We start from the raw sequence: 20,414 nt of genomic DNA on the forward strand, positions 1-20,414 counted from the left end.
TTACAAAGGACGTACCCAGCCTTCACCATTCATGAGTTAGCTTCTCCCTCCCACAGAAACATTGTGCTTTTGCCTATGCTACCCCTTTTGAATTGGAAACACTCTCTGCCAATATCTACAAAGCTTTGTCTTCCTTTAAATCTGTCCTTGAGGCTCACCTCTACTAGAGTGTCTAAAAAACATTAGCAGCTGACAATAGTTAGATAGGTAGTGAACTGGGACCTCTATTTTTTGTTATGACTCTATACCAGGGATCAGCAACCTTTCAGAAGTGCTGTGCCGAGTCTTCATTTATTCACTCTAATTTAAGGTTTCACGTGCCAGTAATAATTTTAACATTTTTAGAAGGTCTCTTTCTATAAGTCTATAATATATAACTAAACTATTGTTGTATGTAAAGTAAATAAGGTTTTTAAAATGTTTAAGAAGCTTCATTTAAAATTAAATTAAAATGCAGAGCCCCTGGACGGCATTCACTGGAAGGCATTAACAAGGGGTAAGGCACTGGATAGGGGTCAAGAGACATGGGCTTTAAGTAGATACACAGTATTTAGCACAAAAGCGGCTCTAATCTTCGGTTGGTAACCTCTTGGCCCTCCTACAATACAACTAATTAACTAAAATCACAATGATCAAAGTTATTACTGATATTTATGTGCTAACTAACTAAAATCCCTGGGCCCTTTAAATCAAGATTTAAAGGGCCCGGGGCTGCGGTAGCGGCGGCTGGGAGCCCTGGGCCCTTTAAATCGCTGCCCAAGCCCTGCTGCCGGAGCCCCCAGGGTAGTGGTGGCGGCTGGGGGCTCCGACGGGGATTTAAAGGGCCTGGAGCTCCTGGCCGCTACTGCAGCGGAGCCCAGGGCCCTTTAAATCGCCATCCAAGCCCCAGGGCTCCGGCCACCTCCACTGCCTCCAATCGCCTGCCTGGGGAAGCCGGGCTGGACCGGACTGACTTACTTTCACTTCTGGGCAGAAGGATTACATACAGATATGTCCCTCACTCTTCACCCATGTGCTCAAGTACTTTGATGATAAATTGTGGCTTAAATGTATAAGGACTGTGGGTCCAAGTATGAAAATGTAAGAACACAACCTTCCTAACATTTCAGCTATTTCTAGATGTTGGAGCATTTCAGTCTCTGGGCTCTAATTGCTAGTGGAACATCCTGAAGATATCTATACTGAGAAAATGAGAGTCCAAATGCCAAAAAACCCCAAACCCAGCCAGCTATTTTAAAAAACAAAACAAGACATCATATCGAGAAATGCCATCCTCCTCTTAGGCTAGGCCTGATTACCCAGATAAACTCACAGTGCCTTATATGAAAACCTGGAGAAGCATCAGTCAAATGCGTTTTGGATGGACACTTTTATTTAAAAAAAAAAAAAAAAAAGCAAGAGAGAGAGTACTCTGAAAATTTTGGGAGGAGAGCTGATACCTAAGAGAAACATCTGGAGACAGCAAGTATAGCTCTATAAGTGAAAACAGAAAGAGAAATCCACTGACAATGTAGTATTACAACCGCCCCTTTTGAATTTAAGTATGTGCTTTATTGTTTTATTGAATAGAGATGGACTTAAAATATTTTAAAATGCTTTTGCTGAATTTGGGCCTGATGACATGCCTTATTTTACTTGTAGTGCAGAAAGGATTTTTTTTTTAAAGAAAGGCTTGCCAACCATGGTAGCAGCACATAAAAATCAGTAATAACTTTGATCATTGTGAACCATAGAACCTAGGGAGATCTCATAATGCCACAGAACATACAAAATAACAGGCCAAAAATAAAAAAAAAATCCTTGAACCAGTCTCACCACCCACATAATTACTATGATAAAAGTCATCCAGCAATGCTAGGTTCTGTGGGTGAAAGCTGTGGAGCCTCCACAAAATCAGAATTCTAATCTTTTAAATAGCTGACTTAATGAACCAAAATGAAAACAAGTTGAGCAAGAAAATACACAAATAAAATACAGCCTAAAATGAGCAAAAGATTAACGTCATGTTGAGCAATCGTGGCTCCAAATAAGTTTGTCATTTCCTAAATTCCATCAGCATCTGCAGAACTGCTCAGAGTAAAATTGCAGCAGAGGCACTTGGGGGTAACAGGTAATGGATGGTCTTTAAATGGATTTTAAGTCATGGCAGTGGATGAGTCCATTCCTCTTAATTCATAGTTTGAATAAACATTTTTAAAGAGATATATGCCTCTGGAGTGCTCATTTGGGCACTGTTCTTTTCCCATACTCCCATTTCTGCACCAGCCACCTCTCTGACTAATGCTGTCAAGATTGTCTCCATATTCAATCTCCCAGTCTCTGTATCTTGATTTTTATAACATTTATTACTTTTTAAAATTTTGCTTCTATTTAAATCTTTGATACAGTATGTTCTCTAGTTAGAGACTGTATCCTGCACTTGCCAGGTGATGCATTCAATGTCCTAATATACCTTTGCCATCACTTATAACCAACTTCCATGGCAACTGTACTTCTCTCATTGGCAAGATAATTTTTACACATGGCTAAGGCAGTTACTATTATTTACATCATATACTGCATTCATTTTAAATTTTGAGTTTGCTTTGTTACTTCATGGATTGTAGATGTGAAAGGAGGGACTGTTTTCTTTGTCTTTCTCCATCCTAGTGATGTATGTCTGTTGAGGCTTTTTGGCTTGCCTGTTTAGAGACAGCTATAATATGATCTTTTTACCCATTGCTGTAAGTAAGCTCTGAGAACATTACTCCTGTAGGTATCAATTTTACCTACAATATGCACCAAATAGGCTACCTTGGGGCACAGTACCTTATTTTATTTATATCTGTAATTTGTTACTTAATTTTTATCAAGACACCCTATGCACTTCCAGACATGAAAAAGATATATACTTAACATTACTTCTCATCAGTGGACATATGTTTTTCTCTGTACCCCATCGTTTGAATGACACTTGTCTTATTTATACTGTTACCTTTTAAGGCAGGGACCATATTTTCTTACGTTTGCACAGCACCTAGCATGAAAGAACCCCTGAACTAACTGGGTTTTCTATGTGCTAACATAATACAAACAGTAATAAAAAATGCCCAAAATTCCCTGCCACAATAAAATTGTGCCCTCAGTCTGCACCAGAGACAATGTCCGCACTGTACATATTTAGATTGTGAGCTCCTCGAGGTTAGGAACTGTATGTTCCTCTGTGTTTGCACAGTGCCAAGCACTTTGTCAGTGCTCAATAATATAAATACAAACTTTTGTTAAACAAAAAGGAGGAGAAAAGGATATCTGAGGAGGAAATGTCTCTGGTTCCCCCCAATAAATAAATCTCAGAGTAGTCCAACACATTTTAGTGCTTCCATACTCCTACTTTCTCATTCCACCCTTCCTCCTCCCACACACACTGACTGTACTGCTGTAGTTTGTCCTTTAACATTTTTCAGACAGACAGCCTAACACTGGCTGCCTGCCAGACTGTACTTTTCTGAGGCAGGAAAGTGTTACTGTGACTCTGTATTGCTTTGTGCAAATGTTCTTGACTTTAGCAGTTTTGTCAATTATTATTACTTTTTTAACCAAATAGCCTTACCAAGACAATTCTCTTAGAAAGAGCGCATTCCAAAATGTCTCCAACCATGCCAAGGCTGCAGTTTATCACTGAAGTCCCTGTTTTCTAATTGGCTCTGGCTATTTGACTTTGAACCTGAGTAAAAATACATAATCTGTAGTGTGGCAGACTTCCTCATTGAGTTCTGTGTTTCTTGTTACACCAAACCAAACCTCCCTTATTTATATTGTGTTCAATTTTGAATTTGAGTTACATTGAACATACTGTGTCTGTCTGAATTAGTGATCACTGATTTGCAGTCTCTGAAGTATTTCACTCCTCCCTAAGTTCATGAACGACTATGGTGTTAAAATCCTTCCTCAATATCCTGATCTCACAAAAATGCTTGACCAGAGCACACAGAATTCTACATGTGTTGTGCTGAGGCACTTTAAGTATATTAGAATTAAATGGAGCCGTGTACCCTTTGGATAGCAGCCAGCAGGTAATATCCAATGCTCAGAGTAGGCTTGGTGTTAAAAGCAAGTAGATCTTTCATAGAGGAAGGATAATAAGGAGAAAAGGAAAACCTAAAAGGAAGACGACCAGTGCTGTAATACACAAAGTCTTCCTGCCTCCACTCTGTGGATTCTTTCCTGCTGAGCTCCACAGAGGGACTTACATGTGATTGAGGGCAAGGATGAAGCATGCCACAGAGGTGGCATTCCCCATTATATGCCTTGTTCCAAATCCAGGATTCAAAGGTTTTTGACTCCTCTCCAACTGAGGAAGCAGATGGTAAAATGTGGTTCTACTCAGGAAAGAAACTGTACTAATGCCCCTGTGGGGTTTCACATTTATTGTTTCTCATGGAGTTAAAGAACAAATTTTCTCAATTTACAAGTAATAAGATGTTTTTCTAACTGCCAGTCCTGTAAATCTTGAAAGTCAAGTTTGTTTATTTGAAAGTCAAGTGAGGTTCTTTCTAGCTTGCTCATTAATAAAGATTTTAGAGGCCAAGTTTTTCCCTTAAATATACCTTCTATCCAGCCTCATATGGCTCTGCAAGTGGAACTTAGAATCATAGAATATCAGACAGGAATATCTCAGGAGGTCATCTAGTCCAACCCCCAAAGCAGGGCCAATCCTCAGACAGATTTTTGCCCCAGATCCCTATAATGGCCCCCTCAAGGATTGAGTTTACAACCCTGGGTTTAGAAGGCCAATGCTCAATCTACTGAACTAGCCTCCCCCGCCCCTCATTAATTAATATTTGGGAGAACGGAGCTCAAATTCCTGTAGATATGCTCTGATATGCTAGTAGAAGTAAAAAGTCAGTGTTGTTAACTTCCATGACTTTAGCACAAGTCTTGTGATATTTAGTGTTTTTTTAAAGCCCCAGCTCCTAGAGTCAAGTTAATATGTGAAAGTCTTAGCTTTATTTTCTAGCTATCATTTTGATATTCAGTGATCACTCAGCTCTTTTGGTGCTTCCAAGAGATCTGATATTTTCTGTGTCTGGTTCCAACTGGCTGTGCATAATAAGAGCTTCACAGCACCCTGCCCAGACTCTTCTGTCTGGGAAGCTCAGCCCTTAAAGGCTCAGTCCCCAATATCATACTAATTATTGGGGAAAACAGCCTGAAACCATGATCTGAGTGTACTCTAAAGGCTCAAAACCCGGAGGCAAATAAAATAACATTTTTCAATCTCATAAATTGTAAGCCAATCCCAGTTTTTTTGAATGCTTAGAGTTGGCAATATAAAAGCCATGCAGCTTGTTTGTCACTGTCACAGGGTCCGTACAGGTTTCCGCCTTCTCGCCCTGTGCTGAGGCTGGTAAAATAAGAGTTCTCACGCCTTCTTCTGGTGTTTCACCCTTGTGCTTTATTTTACAGTGCCACCATGCAGTCCCCTTTATCCCCCAACAGTTATCCATCCCCTTTCCAACCTGTTCCAGAGTCTCTTGGCCCTTGAGGCACCCTTCCTGTGGTGAGGAGACAGATCTGTAACCTCCTGTCCCCTCCCAGGCTAGCCTCCTAACTGAGTTTTGTTCAGGGCTTTTATAGTCCTCCCAGACTTCAGCACAGCTATCGCTGCTTAACTCAGTCTATTGCAGTGAGCCAGCCCTCGTTAAGGCCAGCAACTGGGCTCCCTGCTGTCTGCTTTGCACCTCTGCCCCTGGCCTCTCTGCCCGACAGCAGGGCTTAGCCAGCATTTTAGCAAGGCATTCAAGGGGTTTCACCCCTGACCTGCCACAGTCACCAAAATAAGAAGATAATTCTATGAAGATTATTGAGTATGAAAGATCCATTTCCATATAGCCACTGTTCAGAGCACAACACGCATTGATTTATGGTGTTAGGCAAGTGGTTCTCCCTCTTGTTTGTGCATTGCAAATTTAGCTGCTCTTCAACAGATTCAGCTTTGAAATTATGAAAGATCTAGTTAACATTTCACTTCATTTAAATGCTGCATTCTTTCTCTTCACTCAGGCCAATCTCTCAGGGTTGCCGATAAACCTTAATTCTATTCTCCTAGTTCCAAATGAAAGTTTCCTAATTAAAAAAAAAAAAAAAAAAAAAACAGAATGCAAAAAATCAAAATGACAGTACACAACAACAGAAAACACATTGTCATCACAAGCACCTTTTCTACCTTAGGTTCTCTAAGCACTTTGCAAACAGTTAACTGAGTTTCACAATACTCCTGAAAGGCAGGTGAGTATTCCTGTGGTGTTAAATAAATAAATGAATAATAAAAATGGATTGTACATTAAAAGTATGGTAAATCCATCTAATAGTAAAATAAAAGTGAGGAACCCATATATCTAAAAGGTAATCATGACTTTACTTTATCCAAGAGATATTCCATTACTCATAGGCTGCTGCCATTGCTCTAATATAGCTGATTCAATATTCCTGTCTTTTCTTCAAACTTATCACTTTTTTTATCCAAAATATATTCCTGTTATGCAATGTCCTCCTCCTACTCTGTACAGTGCTGTTATTTTACCTCTCTGGTACAATAGAGATCTGAAAGTTTGGTGATTTATATTGCACAAACACTACCAAAAACTCCAGTTTTTCTGGAAGATGTTTTTCTTAGAAAACTAAAGGGAGCAATGGGCTGTAATGCATTCTCACAGATTTTGCACTCTGAAGATTTCAACCTTCAGCGGCCAACACAGTACAGTATTGGCAAACAGGACTTCATGGGTGCTCTTTAAATAACACATTTGGGAATGATCCTATCAGCCTCTCCTGCCACAATGCAGCCTGTACTCTTGTAAAATTGGATTACATAAGTGCAAAACTCAGGAATGTAGCATTTGCTTCCCTAACTAGATTGATGTATGTCCTGGGTCTCAGAAGTCAGCCAAGTCCACATTGTTATATTAACATACTGAAGCTGGCTGTCAAGAACACAAAATCTTTTGTACAATAGTTAGGTTTAGTCCTAAGTGAAGCACAGGATCTGGTCCAAGAATATAGCTGAACCTGGTAACAGCAACCTTAGTATAATTAAATTTTAATTCTTGGAGGGTGGAAAACACCAAAGAAGCTCACCAGAGTAGCATTTGACTTCAGAAAGGGGAACTATACAAAAATGAGGGTGCTAGTTAAATGGAAATTAAAAGGTATAATCACAAAGGGAAATGCCTGCAAGCTGCATGGAAACTTTTTAAAAACACCATAATAGAGGTTCAAATTAAATGTATACCCCTAATTACAAAACATAGTAAGAGGAATGCAAAAGTACCACCATGGCTAAACACCAAAGTAAGATAAGTGGTTAGAGGCAAAAAGGCATCTTGTAAAAAATGGCAGTTAAATCTTACTGAGGAAAATAGAAAGGAGCCTAAACTCTGGCAAGTGAAGTATAAAAGTATAATTAGGCAGACCAAGAAAGAATTTGAAGAGCAACTAGCCAAAGACTCAAAAACTAATAGTAATTTTTTAAAAGTACATCAAAAGCAGGAAGCCGGCCAAAAAAATCAGTGGGCCACTGAGGGAGCAATCAAGGAAGATATGGCCATTGCAAAGAAGCTAGGTAATAATTGGAGATATACCAATCTCCTAGAACTGAAAGAGACCTTGAAAGGTCATGAAGTCCAGCCCCCTGCCTTCACTAGTAGGACCAATTTTTGCCCCAGATTCCTAGGTGGCCCCCTCAAGGATTGAACTCACAACCCTGGGTTTAGCAGGCTAATGCACAAACCACTGAGCTATCCCTCCCCCTCTTTGCATCAGTTTTCACTGCAGCAGATATGAGGGAGATTCCCACACCTGAGTCATTCTTTTTAGGTGACAAGTCTGAGGAACTGTCCCAGATTGAGTTGTCAATGGGGGAAGTTTGGGAACAAATTGATAAATTAAACAGTAATAAGGATCAGATGGTATTCACCCAAGAGTTCTGAAGGAGCTCAAATGTGAAATTGCAGAGCTAGTAACTGTGGTATGTAACCTATCATTTAAATCAGCTTCTGTACTAGATGATTGGAGGATAGCTAATGTGACATCAATTTTTTTTAAAGGCTCCAGAGATGATTCTGGCAATTACATGCTGGTAAACCCAACTCCAGTACTAGGCAAATTGGTTGAAACTATAGTAAAGAACAGAATTATCAGGCACAAATGAACATGATTTGTTGGGGCATGGTTTTTGTAAAAGGAAATCATTCCTCACAAATCAACTAGAATTTTTTGAGGGGTCAACACGCATGTGGACAAGGTTGATCCAGTGTTTAGCAGGGTCTCAGTTGGTCCGCCCAGCCGCCAGGGGGGCAGTGGAGAGCTACTGCCTCGCCAAAAGTCCTTGGTCACACCTTTCTGTTGATGGGTAGTTAGTGGAGGGAAGTGTGTCGGCCAGAGTCAGTGGCGCGCCCCTCAGGCAGGGGAGCGCCGGCATGAGTCAGTGGTCTTTATTGGGGTTCTGCCACCTGAGGCAGGGTGGCTGGGGTAGGGGAACGCAGGCCCACCCGACTCCACTGCGTTCCAGCCCAGGGCCCTGACAGTGGTGTGAGGAGAGGGTCCCGCCACTGGGTCAGCAGGGATCTGTCCACAACACACTGATCAAATACTGGCTCACTGCACTGTCCAGCTCTGCCCCTGTCTCTCGAGTGGGTTCCTCTGGTTCCTCCAACTCGTCCGGATATTCAGCCACCGGTAGGCCCGGTAGCTCCAGCTCACCCCCACCCTCAGGCTCACTCTGGCTCGGGTGGCTGCCTGGCTCCTCCAGTTCCTTGAGGTACTCTGTGGCCAGCAATCCTGGTAGCTCGAGTCCTTCCTCAAGGTGTCCCCTGGTTCGGCAGCAGGATCCACAGGGAGCAGCCATCAGTCTGTGTCTGTCTCCCTCCCTCGTGCAGCCCTGACTGGGCTAAGGGGCCCGCTTTTTGTACTTCCTGTTCCACCCCTCCCCTTTTGGGGCGTGGAGTAAGCTTGGCCTGGCCCCACCCACTCAGGCAGAGAGAGTGGCTCTTTACCCTCTGGTTCGGAGGGAGGCCACCCTGGCTCCCTACATACCCCACCCCTCAAGTCTAGCTCCCAACTTTCAGAGCTGGCATCCTCACCCTCCCCTAAGTGGGATAGAAAGTCCATGTTGGCATTGTCCCTTCCCGCCTGATGGTGAATGGTGAAGGCGTAGGGCTGCAGAGCCAGATACCACCACATAAGCCGACATTAGAGTCCTTCATCTTATTGAGCCACTTCAGGGGTGCATGGTCCGTAACCAGTATAAAGGGGGCTCCGAGGATGTAATAGTGAAGGGTGTCGACCACCCACTTAACTGCTAGGGCCTCTTTCTCAATGATGGAGTAATTCCTTTCTCTGGGGAACAGCTTCTGACTGAGGTAAATGATAGGGTGTTCCTCCCCATCCACTTCCTGGGAGAAGACTGCCCCAAGCCCTACTCCTGAGGCATTGGTCTGAATGATGAATCCACGATGAAAGTCAGGGCTGAAGAGTACTGGCTCGCTACACAGCCATTCTTTGATGGTTCAAAAGGCTGTCTCACATTCATTGGACCAGCAAACTCAGGGTGGGCTGTCTTTGGTCAGGAGTTCTGTCAGAGGGGCAGCAATGGTTGCGAAGCGGGGTACAAACCGCAGGTAATATGCAGCTAAGCCCAAGAATTGATGTAACTGCCTCTTCGTGGTCAGCACCTGATATTCCTGGAGTGTTTGGACTTTCCCAATGAGGAGTCAAACCTGCCCTCGGCCCAAGGTGTATACCAGATAAGTGGTCTCCTGTCGCCCGAGCCGACATTTTTTTGGATTGGCTGTAAGCCCGGCTGCACTGAGGTCCTGGAGGACAGCTGATACCTGGTTGAGATGTTCCTCCCAGCAGCCGCCATAGATGACCACATCGTCCAAGTAGACTGCGGCATACTTGGTGTGTGGTTGCAAAATCCGATCCATCAAGCACTGGAAGCTTTCCGGGGCCCCATGGAGGCCGAAAGGCACCCAGGTGAAATGGTATAGCCCTGAAGCGGTGGCGAATGTTGTCTTCTCCTTGGACCTGGGATCCAAGGGGATCTGCCAGTACCCCTTCATGAGATTTAGTGTGGTGATATAGTAGGCCTCCCCGAGCTGGTTAAGGAGTTTGTCGACGTGGGGCATCGGATAGGCGTCAAACTTTGAAATGGTGTTTACTCTCCAGAAGTCAATGCAAAACTGCTGGCTCCCATCTGGCTTTGGGACGAGGACAATGGAGCTCCGTCTTTCGCTCTGGGAGCGCTCAATAACATCCAGCTCCAACATTGCCTGGACTTCCTCCTCTATGGCCTTCCACATTCACCTAGGCAATGGCCATGTCACCTCTTCGACTACCAACCCGGGTTTGGTCTGGATCACATGGTAGGCAAGGGCAGTCCGCCTGGATTTTGTGGTGAATGTCTTGTGGAATGCCCTCACTAGGCAGTGGGCCTGTTTTCACTGCTTGACTGTATGCATCTCTGCTAGCTGGGATTCGCCACTGTTTGGCTCCTCTGAAGGTTGCGGCCCTAGGTCTGGCTCGGGGAGGGTGTGGGGCAATTAAAAGTCCTTCTTGTTCCCGCCAGGGTTTTAAGGGATTTATGTGATAGATCTGTTTTTCCTTACGGCGATCCAGTTGCCGGATTTCATATGTGACTGGTCCTACCCAGCAAAGGACCTCATATGGGCCCTGCCAGCAGGCCAAAAGTTTTGATTCCTCTGACAAAAGCAGTAGGAGTACTCAGTCACCAGGTGCAAAGGATCAGGCCTGGGTGCCCTGATTATAGTTCTGCTTCTGGGCTCTTTGGGCTGTGTTTAAGTTCTCCTTCGTGAGCTCACCCACCCGTGCCAGCCATCTCTGTAAAACATACTGTAAGAGTCCCTGCATTGTGGATGGGGTGTGTTCCCAAGCTTCTCTCAAGAGGTCCAACACCTCATGGGGTTGACGCCCATAGAGGAGCTCAAACAGAGAGAACTTCGTAGATGCCTGGGGAACCTCTCTAATTGCCAGCAGGAAAGGAGGGAGCAGTTGGTCCCACTGGCAGAGGTCATTGGTGGGAAAGCATTGCAACATTCCCGTCAGGATCCGGTTAAAACCTACCAACCTATCTGTCTGGGGATGGTAGACTGATATCTGCAGTTTCTTGATCCCTAGGAGGGCACAAACCTGGCAGAACAGCTTAGAGGTGAAGTTGGCCCCTTGATCAGTGATTATCTCCCGAGGGAGGCCCACCTGGCGAATATCTTCACGAGTTCCGCAGCGATACTGCAGGCAGTGATACTTCTTAAGGGGATGGCCTCAGGGAAGCGGGTGGCGTAGTCCATCAGGACAAGGAAGTATTAATGGCCTGCCTTGCTTTTTGGAAAGGGCCCCACCAGGTCTATCGCTACCCGCTCAATGGATACTCCGACGACCGGTAAAGGGACCAGGGGAGCCTCCCATACCCCAGCTGGTGCCGTGTGTTGGCAGTCCGGGCATGACATGCAGTAATCCTTCACCTCACGGTGGATGCTGGCCCAGAAGAACCTGGCAAGGACCCTACCCCAGTTTTCTTCTGCCCTAAATGGTCTGCAGCCAGGATGTCATGTGCAAGCTTCAGGACAGCCCGACGATGAATATGGGGAACCACAAGTTGGGTCCGGACTTCTTGGGTCTGAGGGTCTCGATCAACATGGTAGAGCCAATCGTGATTTAGTTCAAACCTAGGCCATTGGGTCACACGCTGGGCCTCCACGACCTCACCATCCACCTGGGCTAGCTGCTCATAAGCAAACTGGAGCGTAGGGTCTTCCCTTTGATCTCAACTAAAGTCCTCAAGGTCGGGAGGGGTCCAGCCATCTCCAGGCAGTCCCATCTGGGTTTGGGAACTGGGGCAACTCCGGGGTTGGACATCGTGTCGGGGCCTACCTCAGTTTCCAGTGGAGTTCTCTCGAAGGCCTCTTCTGTTGGTAGGGATCGGACCACCTCAACGAAGTCTGGCCAGTCGCGGCCCAGAATAACCGGGTAGGCCAAAGATGACGCCACTGCCACGTTCATTAACTGAGTTGCTCCATTCACTGTGAGAGGGACCCGAAATGTGGGGTACGGTTTCACATCTCCATGGATGCACTGAATCTATACCTCTCCAATGGTCTGCTCAGTGTCCGGGAGGAGCGCCTGGCGGACAAGGGTCTGCCCACAGCATGAATCAACTAGGCCAATAACCTGAGTCCCTGCGACTTCCACGGGGACCGTCAATTTTGCAGCGGATGGGGGACGGGCCCACATCTCCCTGGTGTACATCTGGCCAAAGTTGCAATCCATCCCAGTACAGTCCCACTGCAGATGTCCGTACTCGCCACACCGAAAGCAAGGTCCTACCTCCAGGCGCCCCGGCCACACTGGTCTATTGGTTGGGCCGGGGGGTTGGCTAGGGCCTGGCGCCTGGGTCAGGCACCTGGATGTGGTGCAGGGTGTGGGCTCTGGACATCGTGGAAGGTTGGTTCCGCTGCCATCTAGTCGTCAGGTACAGGGTGTTGTGTCAGCTTTGGATGTGGGTCCCCTTTCAAGTTTCTGGGTGTCGGGGGGGTGGGCTGCCAATCCTATCGGGCCCGCCGCCTCTAGAAAGTCCTCCATAAGTGTGATGGTCACACTCAGGGTTCATGGCCGGTGCCGCAACACCCGCGCCCTCCCCTGGGTTGGGAGGATGTGTACGAATTGTTCAAGGATGACCTGTTCAGTCACCTCAGCTGCTGTCCGATGCTTGGGCTGTAGCCATCGGCAACAGGAATCCTTTAACTCCTGGGCCATGGCCCGGGATCGGGCGCCTGGTGGGTAGATCTTCCCCCGAAACCGTGGCCAAAATGTCTCCGGGGTGATGTCCAATGCATCCAGGATTGCTGCTTTCACTTGGGCACAGACATGGGCCTCATCATCTGGAAGTCCCTAGTAAGTCTTCTGAGTGGGTCCCATCAGATGGGGGCAAGGAGGGTCACCCATTGATCAGGTGCCCACCCAGCCACTGAGGCAAATCGCTCGAAGGTCACCAGATAGGCCTCCGGGTCGTCCTCAGGCCCCATCTTGGCCAAGCGGATCGGTGTGGCGGAGGGAGGGATGGGGGGTTGGCTGCCCCCTCAGGTTGAGCCCTGCCCAGGCCCGGCCACAGGGCTGTGAGTTGCTGGAAGCATTGGTGGTGTTGTTCGCAGAGCTATCCTTTGTTTTCTGTCTTTTAACCATCTACTGATCTATGAGAGGACCTTCCCTCTTATCCCATGACTGCTTACTTTGCTTAAGAGCCTTGGGTGAGAGACCTTGACAAAGGCTTTCTGAAAGTCCAAGTACATTATATCCACTGTGTAGTTTTCAGAATAGAGGTAAATAATGGGATCTGTACTTGGACCAGTGCTGTTCAGCATATTCAAAAATGATCTGGAAAAAACAGTAAACAGTGAGGTGGCAAAATTTGCAGACAATAAAAAATTAATCTAAATTGTTAAGTCCAAAGCAGACAGCAAAGAGTGACAAAGGGATCTCACAAAATTGGGTGATTGGGCAACAAAATGGCAGATGAAATTCAATGTTGATAAATGCAAAGTAACGCACATGGGAATACATAATCCCAAGTACACATATAAAATGATGGGGTCTAAATTAGCTGTTACCACTCAGAAAGAGATCTTGGAGTCATTGTGGATAGTTCTCTGAAAACATCTGCTTAATGTACAGCAGCAGCCAAAAAAGCTAACAGAATGTTAGGAACCATTAGGAAAGTGCTAAAAAAGAAAATCTAACACAAATCAAATCAAATCACTGGAACTTTTTGCAGTGCGGAGTTGGGAAGTTAGTAGGTGTAGAAAGGCCGTTGTCAAACTGGATCATAATCCAGTTTTCTCAGTTGGCCATATCTCTAAAATAGAGTGAACTAAGCACCCAACTTTGAACACCCCTGAACTTGTCAGGGCTTAAAATCCAGATCCAAATGTTGTTGATCATGCTCACTTCTAGGAAAAATTGAGTTTTTTTAGAAATCTACACAATAATTAAAAAAAAAAGCATTTTGGCTCATCTCTTAAGAAGAGTTAGATTTTCATATAGAACATGAACTAAACAGGCTTTCTAACAATTTGTTATTAAGAAATGTCATAAAAGTCTAACCATTATTTTTTTTAACAAGAAGCTGTAATTTTCATGATTTTGCCATGCGTGTTGCTCCTAAAAGACAAGTTTTGTATGGAGCCAGGAATTGCAAATATAAATGTACCAGCCTTCTCTTCTCAACAAGATATAGGTTCACATTTTGCTTTAGGTCACAAAATAAAATGAATATGGTTGGCTCATCCTAGTCCCTAGTGGACATTTGTCTACATTATAGTGCTGTCTCTTTAGAAAAATAAATCATAAAGGGTATGTCTACACTACCTGCTGGATCCACCGCGGCGAGAGGCGAAAGCGGAGTCGACGGGGGAGCTGCTGTCCTCACGCCAGATAAATCAACCTAAGATATGTCGACTTCAGCTACGCTATTCGCATAGCTGAAGTCGGCGTATCTTAGGTTGACCCCCCCACACCCAGTGTAGACCTAGCCTAAGTTAGTGTAACTGTTAATTCAATGAATCAGCCTTGCATTCAAAGAGACAGTGAGACAAGGGGAACTATAAAGATTCTGAAGCAGAGTAATCTTTCTTTCTAAAGCCTGAAAGGGCTGTGGCTGGTAGCAAATAACAAATTATAATACACTGGATGAAATGTCAGAAATAATTTCACCGGTGGTGGTGAAAGCCCAAGAGAAGAAACACATCTGGTATAGCAATAATGTGCTAAATATGTGATGAATTAAAGAGCTAATCCAAAAAAAATGCAGCTCTTCATAAACATGTATAACTAATATACAAGTCTCTAATAAGGATGTCACCTTTAGCATAAAATACTTCTGCATATGGGTTCCTAACATGCTGATATCCAACTGCAATGCCATCAGATATTAATAGAAAGCTTACTCACCGATATTATGCTTGTAGTGTTGTTGTAGCCATGTTGGTTCCAGGGTATGAGAGGATCAAGGTAGGTGATGTAATATCTTTTATTGGAACATCTTCTGTTGGTGTAACGGACAAGGTTTTGAGCTTCATAGAGCTCTTGGTCAGGTCTGGGGAAGGTAACCTGACAGATATCAGAGAGGGAGCCGTGTTAGTCTGGATCTGTAAAAGCAGCAAAGAGTCCTGTGGCACCTTATAGACTAACAGACGTATTGGAGCATGAGCTTTTATGGGTGAATACCCACTTCATCGGATGCATGTCAGAGTCCCCAGACTCTTTGCTGCTTTAACCTGACAGAGTGTCTGAGTTAAACACAAGTTGGGACAGATTGTTAAGCATGAGGGGTTCACACATGCTGTAGGAGATCACCTAAAATGAACCGGGCAATTAAGGGTTAGCAGGCGGTAGAGTGGGTTACAAATTGTTGAATGAGCCATAAAACCAGTGTCTCTATTTAGTCCATGGTTTTTAGTGTCTAGCAGAGATATGAATTTAAGCTCCCAAGCTTGCCTTTTGAAAGTGTTGTGCAAGTTTCCTTTGAGTATGAGGACTGTGAGGTCAGACACGACGCGATTGCTTTGTGAAAAGTGTTCACCCACAGGTGATACGGTGGTTTTGTCTTTCATTGTTCTTGTGTGTGAGTTCATTGAAGCTTGGTGTAGCTCGTAAGCTTGTCCCTTCCATCAACAGACATTGGTTCAAAAAAAAAAAGATATTATCTCACCTACCTCATCTCTCTCATTAATATTATAACACTTAATTTGATTCCCATGAATTGTAACAAGGATGGGAAGTATTAATCTTTTTAATCCTCTAACTGGACATGATCAGTGTTGTAGTATGCTTCATAATTGAGCTAAATGTCTTTTATTCCATCTCACTTGGAAGAATTGCACCATAAAAATATTTTGCACATTGATTATTACTGCAGTTGAAAATTAAGAAATCAAATCAAATGTGGGTTTTCCTGAAACTCTTTCAGTAAACAAACTGGCTCACATGTGCTATAAGATATAATGGAAAATATGGGGAAATTAATATTAGTGAGAAAGAATGAAAATATATAAGAAAATGAGAACCATAATGCAGTGATTCCGTTTTCTTTTTGATAAGCTAAACATATTGAGCTCTTTTAATCTCTCATTGTAAGGCTTTTTCTCCAGGCCTGGAATAATGTTTGTGGCTCTTTTCTGCACTCCCCAATTTTTCAACATTGTTTTTAAAATGTGGACATCAAAACTGGTAGCAGTCTCATCAGTGCCATATTCAGAGGCAAAAACCACCTGCCCACTGCTGCTCATTACTCCCGTGTTTATACAGCCAAGGATTGCATTAGCCCTTTTTGCCACAGCATTGCACTGGGATCTCATATTGAGTTTCTTATCCACAGTGACTCCTACATCCTTTTCAGTTGCTGCTTTCTAGTCTATAGTCTGCCATTTTATAGGTGTGGTCTGCATTCTTTGTTCATAGATGTATGACTTTGCATTTGACTGTATTAAAACATGTTTTGTATGAACAGACCTATTTTAACAAGCAATCCAGATCATGCAGTATGAGTGCTTTATCCTCATCATTATTCACCATCTCAACAATCTTTGTGTCATCCACAAATTTTCCTGAAAGTGATTTTATATTTACTTCAGATCATTGATGAAATTGTTGAATAGCATTGGGCCTACTACTAATCCCACTCGAAACACCCTTATTTGATGACAATTGCCCATTAACCACTATTTTTTTGGATCTCTCAGTTAGCCAGTCCTGAATCCATTTAGTGAGTGGTATATTGATATTGCATAGTGCTATTTTTAAAGACAGAATATAATATGATATTAAGTCAAATGCCTTATAAAAGTCTAAGTTATACCTATGCAGTTACCTTTATCAACCAAACTTATCTCATAAAAAATGAAATCAGGGTTATCTGACCAATTCTATTTTCCATAAAATCGTGTTGACTAGCATTAATTATATTCCCATCTTTTAATTCTTTATTGACTGAATCCCATAACAGCTTTTCCATTATTTTGTCAGGGATCAAGGTCAGGCTAACTGGCCTGTAGTTACCCTTGTCATCCTGCTTGTCCTTTTTGAACATTGGCATATTAGTATTCTTCTGGAATTTCCCTGGTATTCCAAGACTTATTGGAAGTTAAGATCAGCAGGCCAGAGATCTCCTCAACCAACTCTTTTGGGATTCTTGAGTGCAAGTTATCTGGCCCCACTGATTTAAAAATGTTTATCACTAGTAGCTGCTGTTTAACATCCTCTTTAATTACTAATGAACTTGGAAAGTAGGTCATCATCCTCATGTAATATGAGTATAACATACTGTTTCTTTTTAGTAGCAGTGTGGACCAAGGTCATTGGTTTAATAGCACAAATGATCAAAGAGCCCTCCCACTGCCATCCCAAAGTATACTGGCAGTCTTTCAAATTCTCCCACTGCTTCTGGGAGCTGTGCCAGGAACTGTGGGATAAATACCCAAAGGGTATAGTGACTGAAACGGTTTAGAACAGCGCTGGTGTCGATACAAGACAAAATTGAGTAGACACACCACATTTTTTACATTTAAGCCAGTTCTATCCCATTATAGAAAAGGGTCTGAGGATCAGAACCATTTTTACCACAACTGTAATTAAATTGGCTGAAAAGGTGGTTAAAATGGTTCTGGCTGTTTCTCCTTTGTCTACACTGTTTCCCACTGCTTCTAACCAGTGGAATTTTTTCAAAACATTTCCTTGGTACAGGCCAGGGCTTTGGCTCTCAGATTCTGCAAGGGACGGGATTAAGGGCCTATCTACGACATAGTAGCATTGACCATGCAGGAAACTATTATTAGATGGTTTGATCTTGCCTGTATGGATGAAACCATATGAGAGAATGTTATAACCATGTGACAGAATCATGCTTATGAAAACATCCATAAAACATGCTTTTTTCATGTTTAGGTCACAATGAGCATATTTATACTGTTTCTACTGATTTACAGAACAGAATATACATGTTTCAGAGTGGTAGCCATGTTAGTCTGTATCAGCAAAAAGAACGAAGAGTACTTGTAGTACCTTCGAGACTAACAAACTTATTTGAGCATAAGCTTTTGTGGGCTAAAGCCCACTTCATTAGATGCATGCATCTGATGAAGTGGGGTTTAGCCCACGAAAGCTTATGCTCAAATAAATTTCTTAGAATATACATGGATCATTTTCTAAAACATTTATTGTATTATAAATCAGATCTGAATTATAATCATCCTCATTTCACCTCTGTAGGAAATAACAGAACCATTGTAAATGACAGCACTATTTTTGTTCACATTTCCTCAGCAACACTTACTATACTTCAGATTATTTATTTCATCCCTTACTTCTGTCCTGTGATTTTTCTATTTCAGTTTTCAGTGTGGCATTTCCTCATATCAAATCTTTTTAGAATGATAATCGTAGCTTTTTAGATTTAATCTGTCACATTTTAGTACAACTTTTTTATTTGTACACCATCTTTTCTAATAACTGGACCCCTACAAGCTCCACACTGTTAAAAAACACATCCGCAAAATCAAAATAAAAAAAGAATAGTACAGGAAAAGAGATATTAAGATGTATAGACAAAGGAGACAAGATATGTTTTTAGTAGAAATCTGAAATGGGTCTGACAATGAGAGGGAGAGATACAAAAAAACTGTTCCGGATAGGAGCTGCAAACAAAGCAGCTTTTGAGATGGAAGAGAGAGGATGCCAGTGATAGAAAAGAGAAAAAAAGTTCCCACTTCTGTTAAATAACTTCTGCTTTGCACTCAGCTTTGAATTGAGAATTCCCAACACATTGAAACTAATGCTGATCCATGAAACATCAAGCAGGAGATAGTGTGGTTTCTGCACCCAAGAGGCTTGAGGCACCTAAATTGACTGCTTCAGTGAGATCCCCAAAATTAAAAAAATATTTGTTTGTTGTTGTAGAGAGGCTAGCCGGGGCTCGTCTCTCTCCAGGGCAGCAAGGAACCACACCACCTCATCTTGCGGGGAATTAGTTCGGCCACAGGAGTCTTCTTCTATGGCCTTAGGGAAGGTACAAATAAACACAGTGAGTCCAGGCTTTAAGGAACCGCATCAAAATCTGGGCAAGGGTCTTTTCATGGCCCAAGTTCCCTGCAGCAGGGATGTTGTGTGCGAGCTTCATTACTGCTTGTCAGTGGCACCAAGGCACCAGCAGCTGGGTCCGTGGTTTTCTCGTGCAGGAATCTTGTTCCACCCAGTAAAGACAGTCATGGCGTAGCTCAAACCAGGGCCATTGATTTGCACAATGGGGGTCGATCACGGCCCCAATGATAGTGGCTAGTTGTCCATAGGCCCGACTAAGGGTGGGGTTTGCTCTTTGATCGCGGCAAAAGTCGGTGTTAAGTCAGGGTTCGATAGCTGGCCCAGACGGGGGTTCCTCGGGTTCCTTGGTCCCTCCCTCAGGGTTTGGGGGTCTCCTTCTCCTCCTCCGGTTGGGCCTCGGGGCAATCTCCTTCCAGCACAGGGGTTGAGCGGAGGATCTTCTTGAACGCCAGCCAGTCATGCCCCAGAATCACTGGGTAGGCTAGTCGAGGAGCCAGGCCAATGACCATCTGTCGTGTGACCCTGGCCACCATTAGCAGGACCTGGGCACTGGGATATGGCTGCATGTCGCCGTGGATACATTGCAGCCGGAACGTCCCCAGGTGGGGGTCGGCCTGGGGCCCCTAGGTCTGACAGATTAGTGTCTGGCCACAGCCCAAATTGATCATGGCCAGGGTTGGGTGGTCCCCGACAATTACCGGAACCGTGATCTTGGGGACCTGTGGCAGCCAGGCCTGGGTCTCTCCCACACAGACATGGCTGAAGCTGCATTCCATCTCAGCGCAGTCACGCTATAAGTGTCCATATTTCCTGCATATAAAGCAGAGCCTGAGTTCTGGGCGACCACCCCGGGTGTGGGCTCCAATTGGGCCCATGGAGGGACTCTGATGGGTCCTTGGGACACTCGGCAGAGGGGGCACGGATCCTTGTCGAGGTGGGAGTTTGGGGCATCTAGCCCGAAGCCCTGAGTGAGCCTCTTGCCTGCACTTTGGTCTGAGCGCCTCCTTTCTTTTTGGGGTTAGGGCACTCTGGTCCCGGGGGATGGGCTCTGGTAGATGGCCCCACCAGCGCTTCAGCTGTGAGCAAGTCTTCCATCAAAGCGACGGTGGCGGCTAGTGTCGCTGGCCGATGGCGAAACACACAGGCCCTTTCTCGCACCGGGAGGATGTGTACAAATTGTTCTAAAATAATTTGTTCCTTGACCTTGTCCGCATCCTCCTCTCTGGCTGTAGCCACTGCTTGCACGCTTCCTTCAGCTCTTGGGCCACCAA

The sequence above is a fragment of the Mauremys mutica genome, chromosome 6, assembly GCF_020497125.1.
Source record: "Mauremys mutica isolate MM-2020 ecotype Southern chromosome 6, ASM2049712v1, whole genome shotgun sequence".
NCBI lineage: Eukaryota > Metazoa > Chordata > Testudines > Geoemydidae > Mauremys > Mauremys mutica.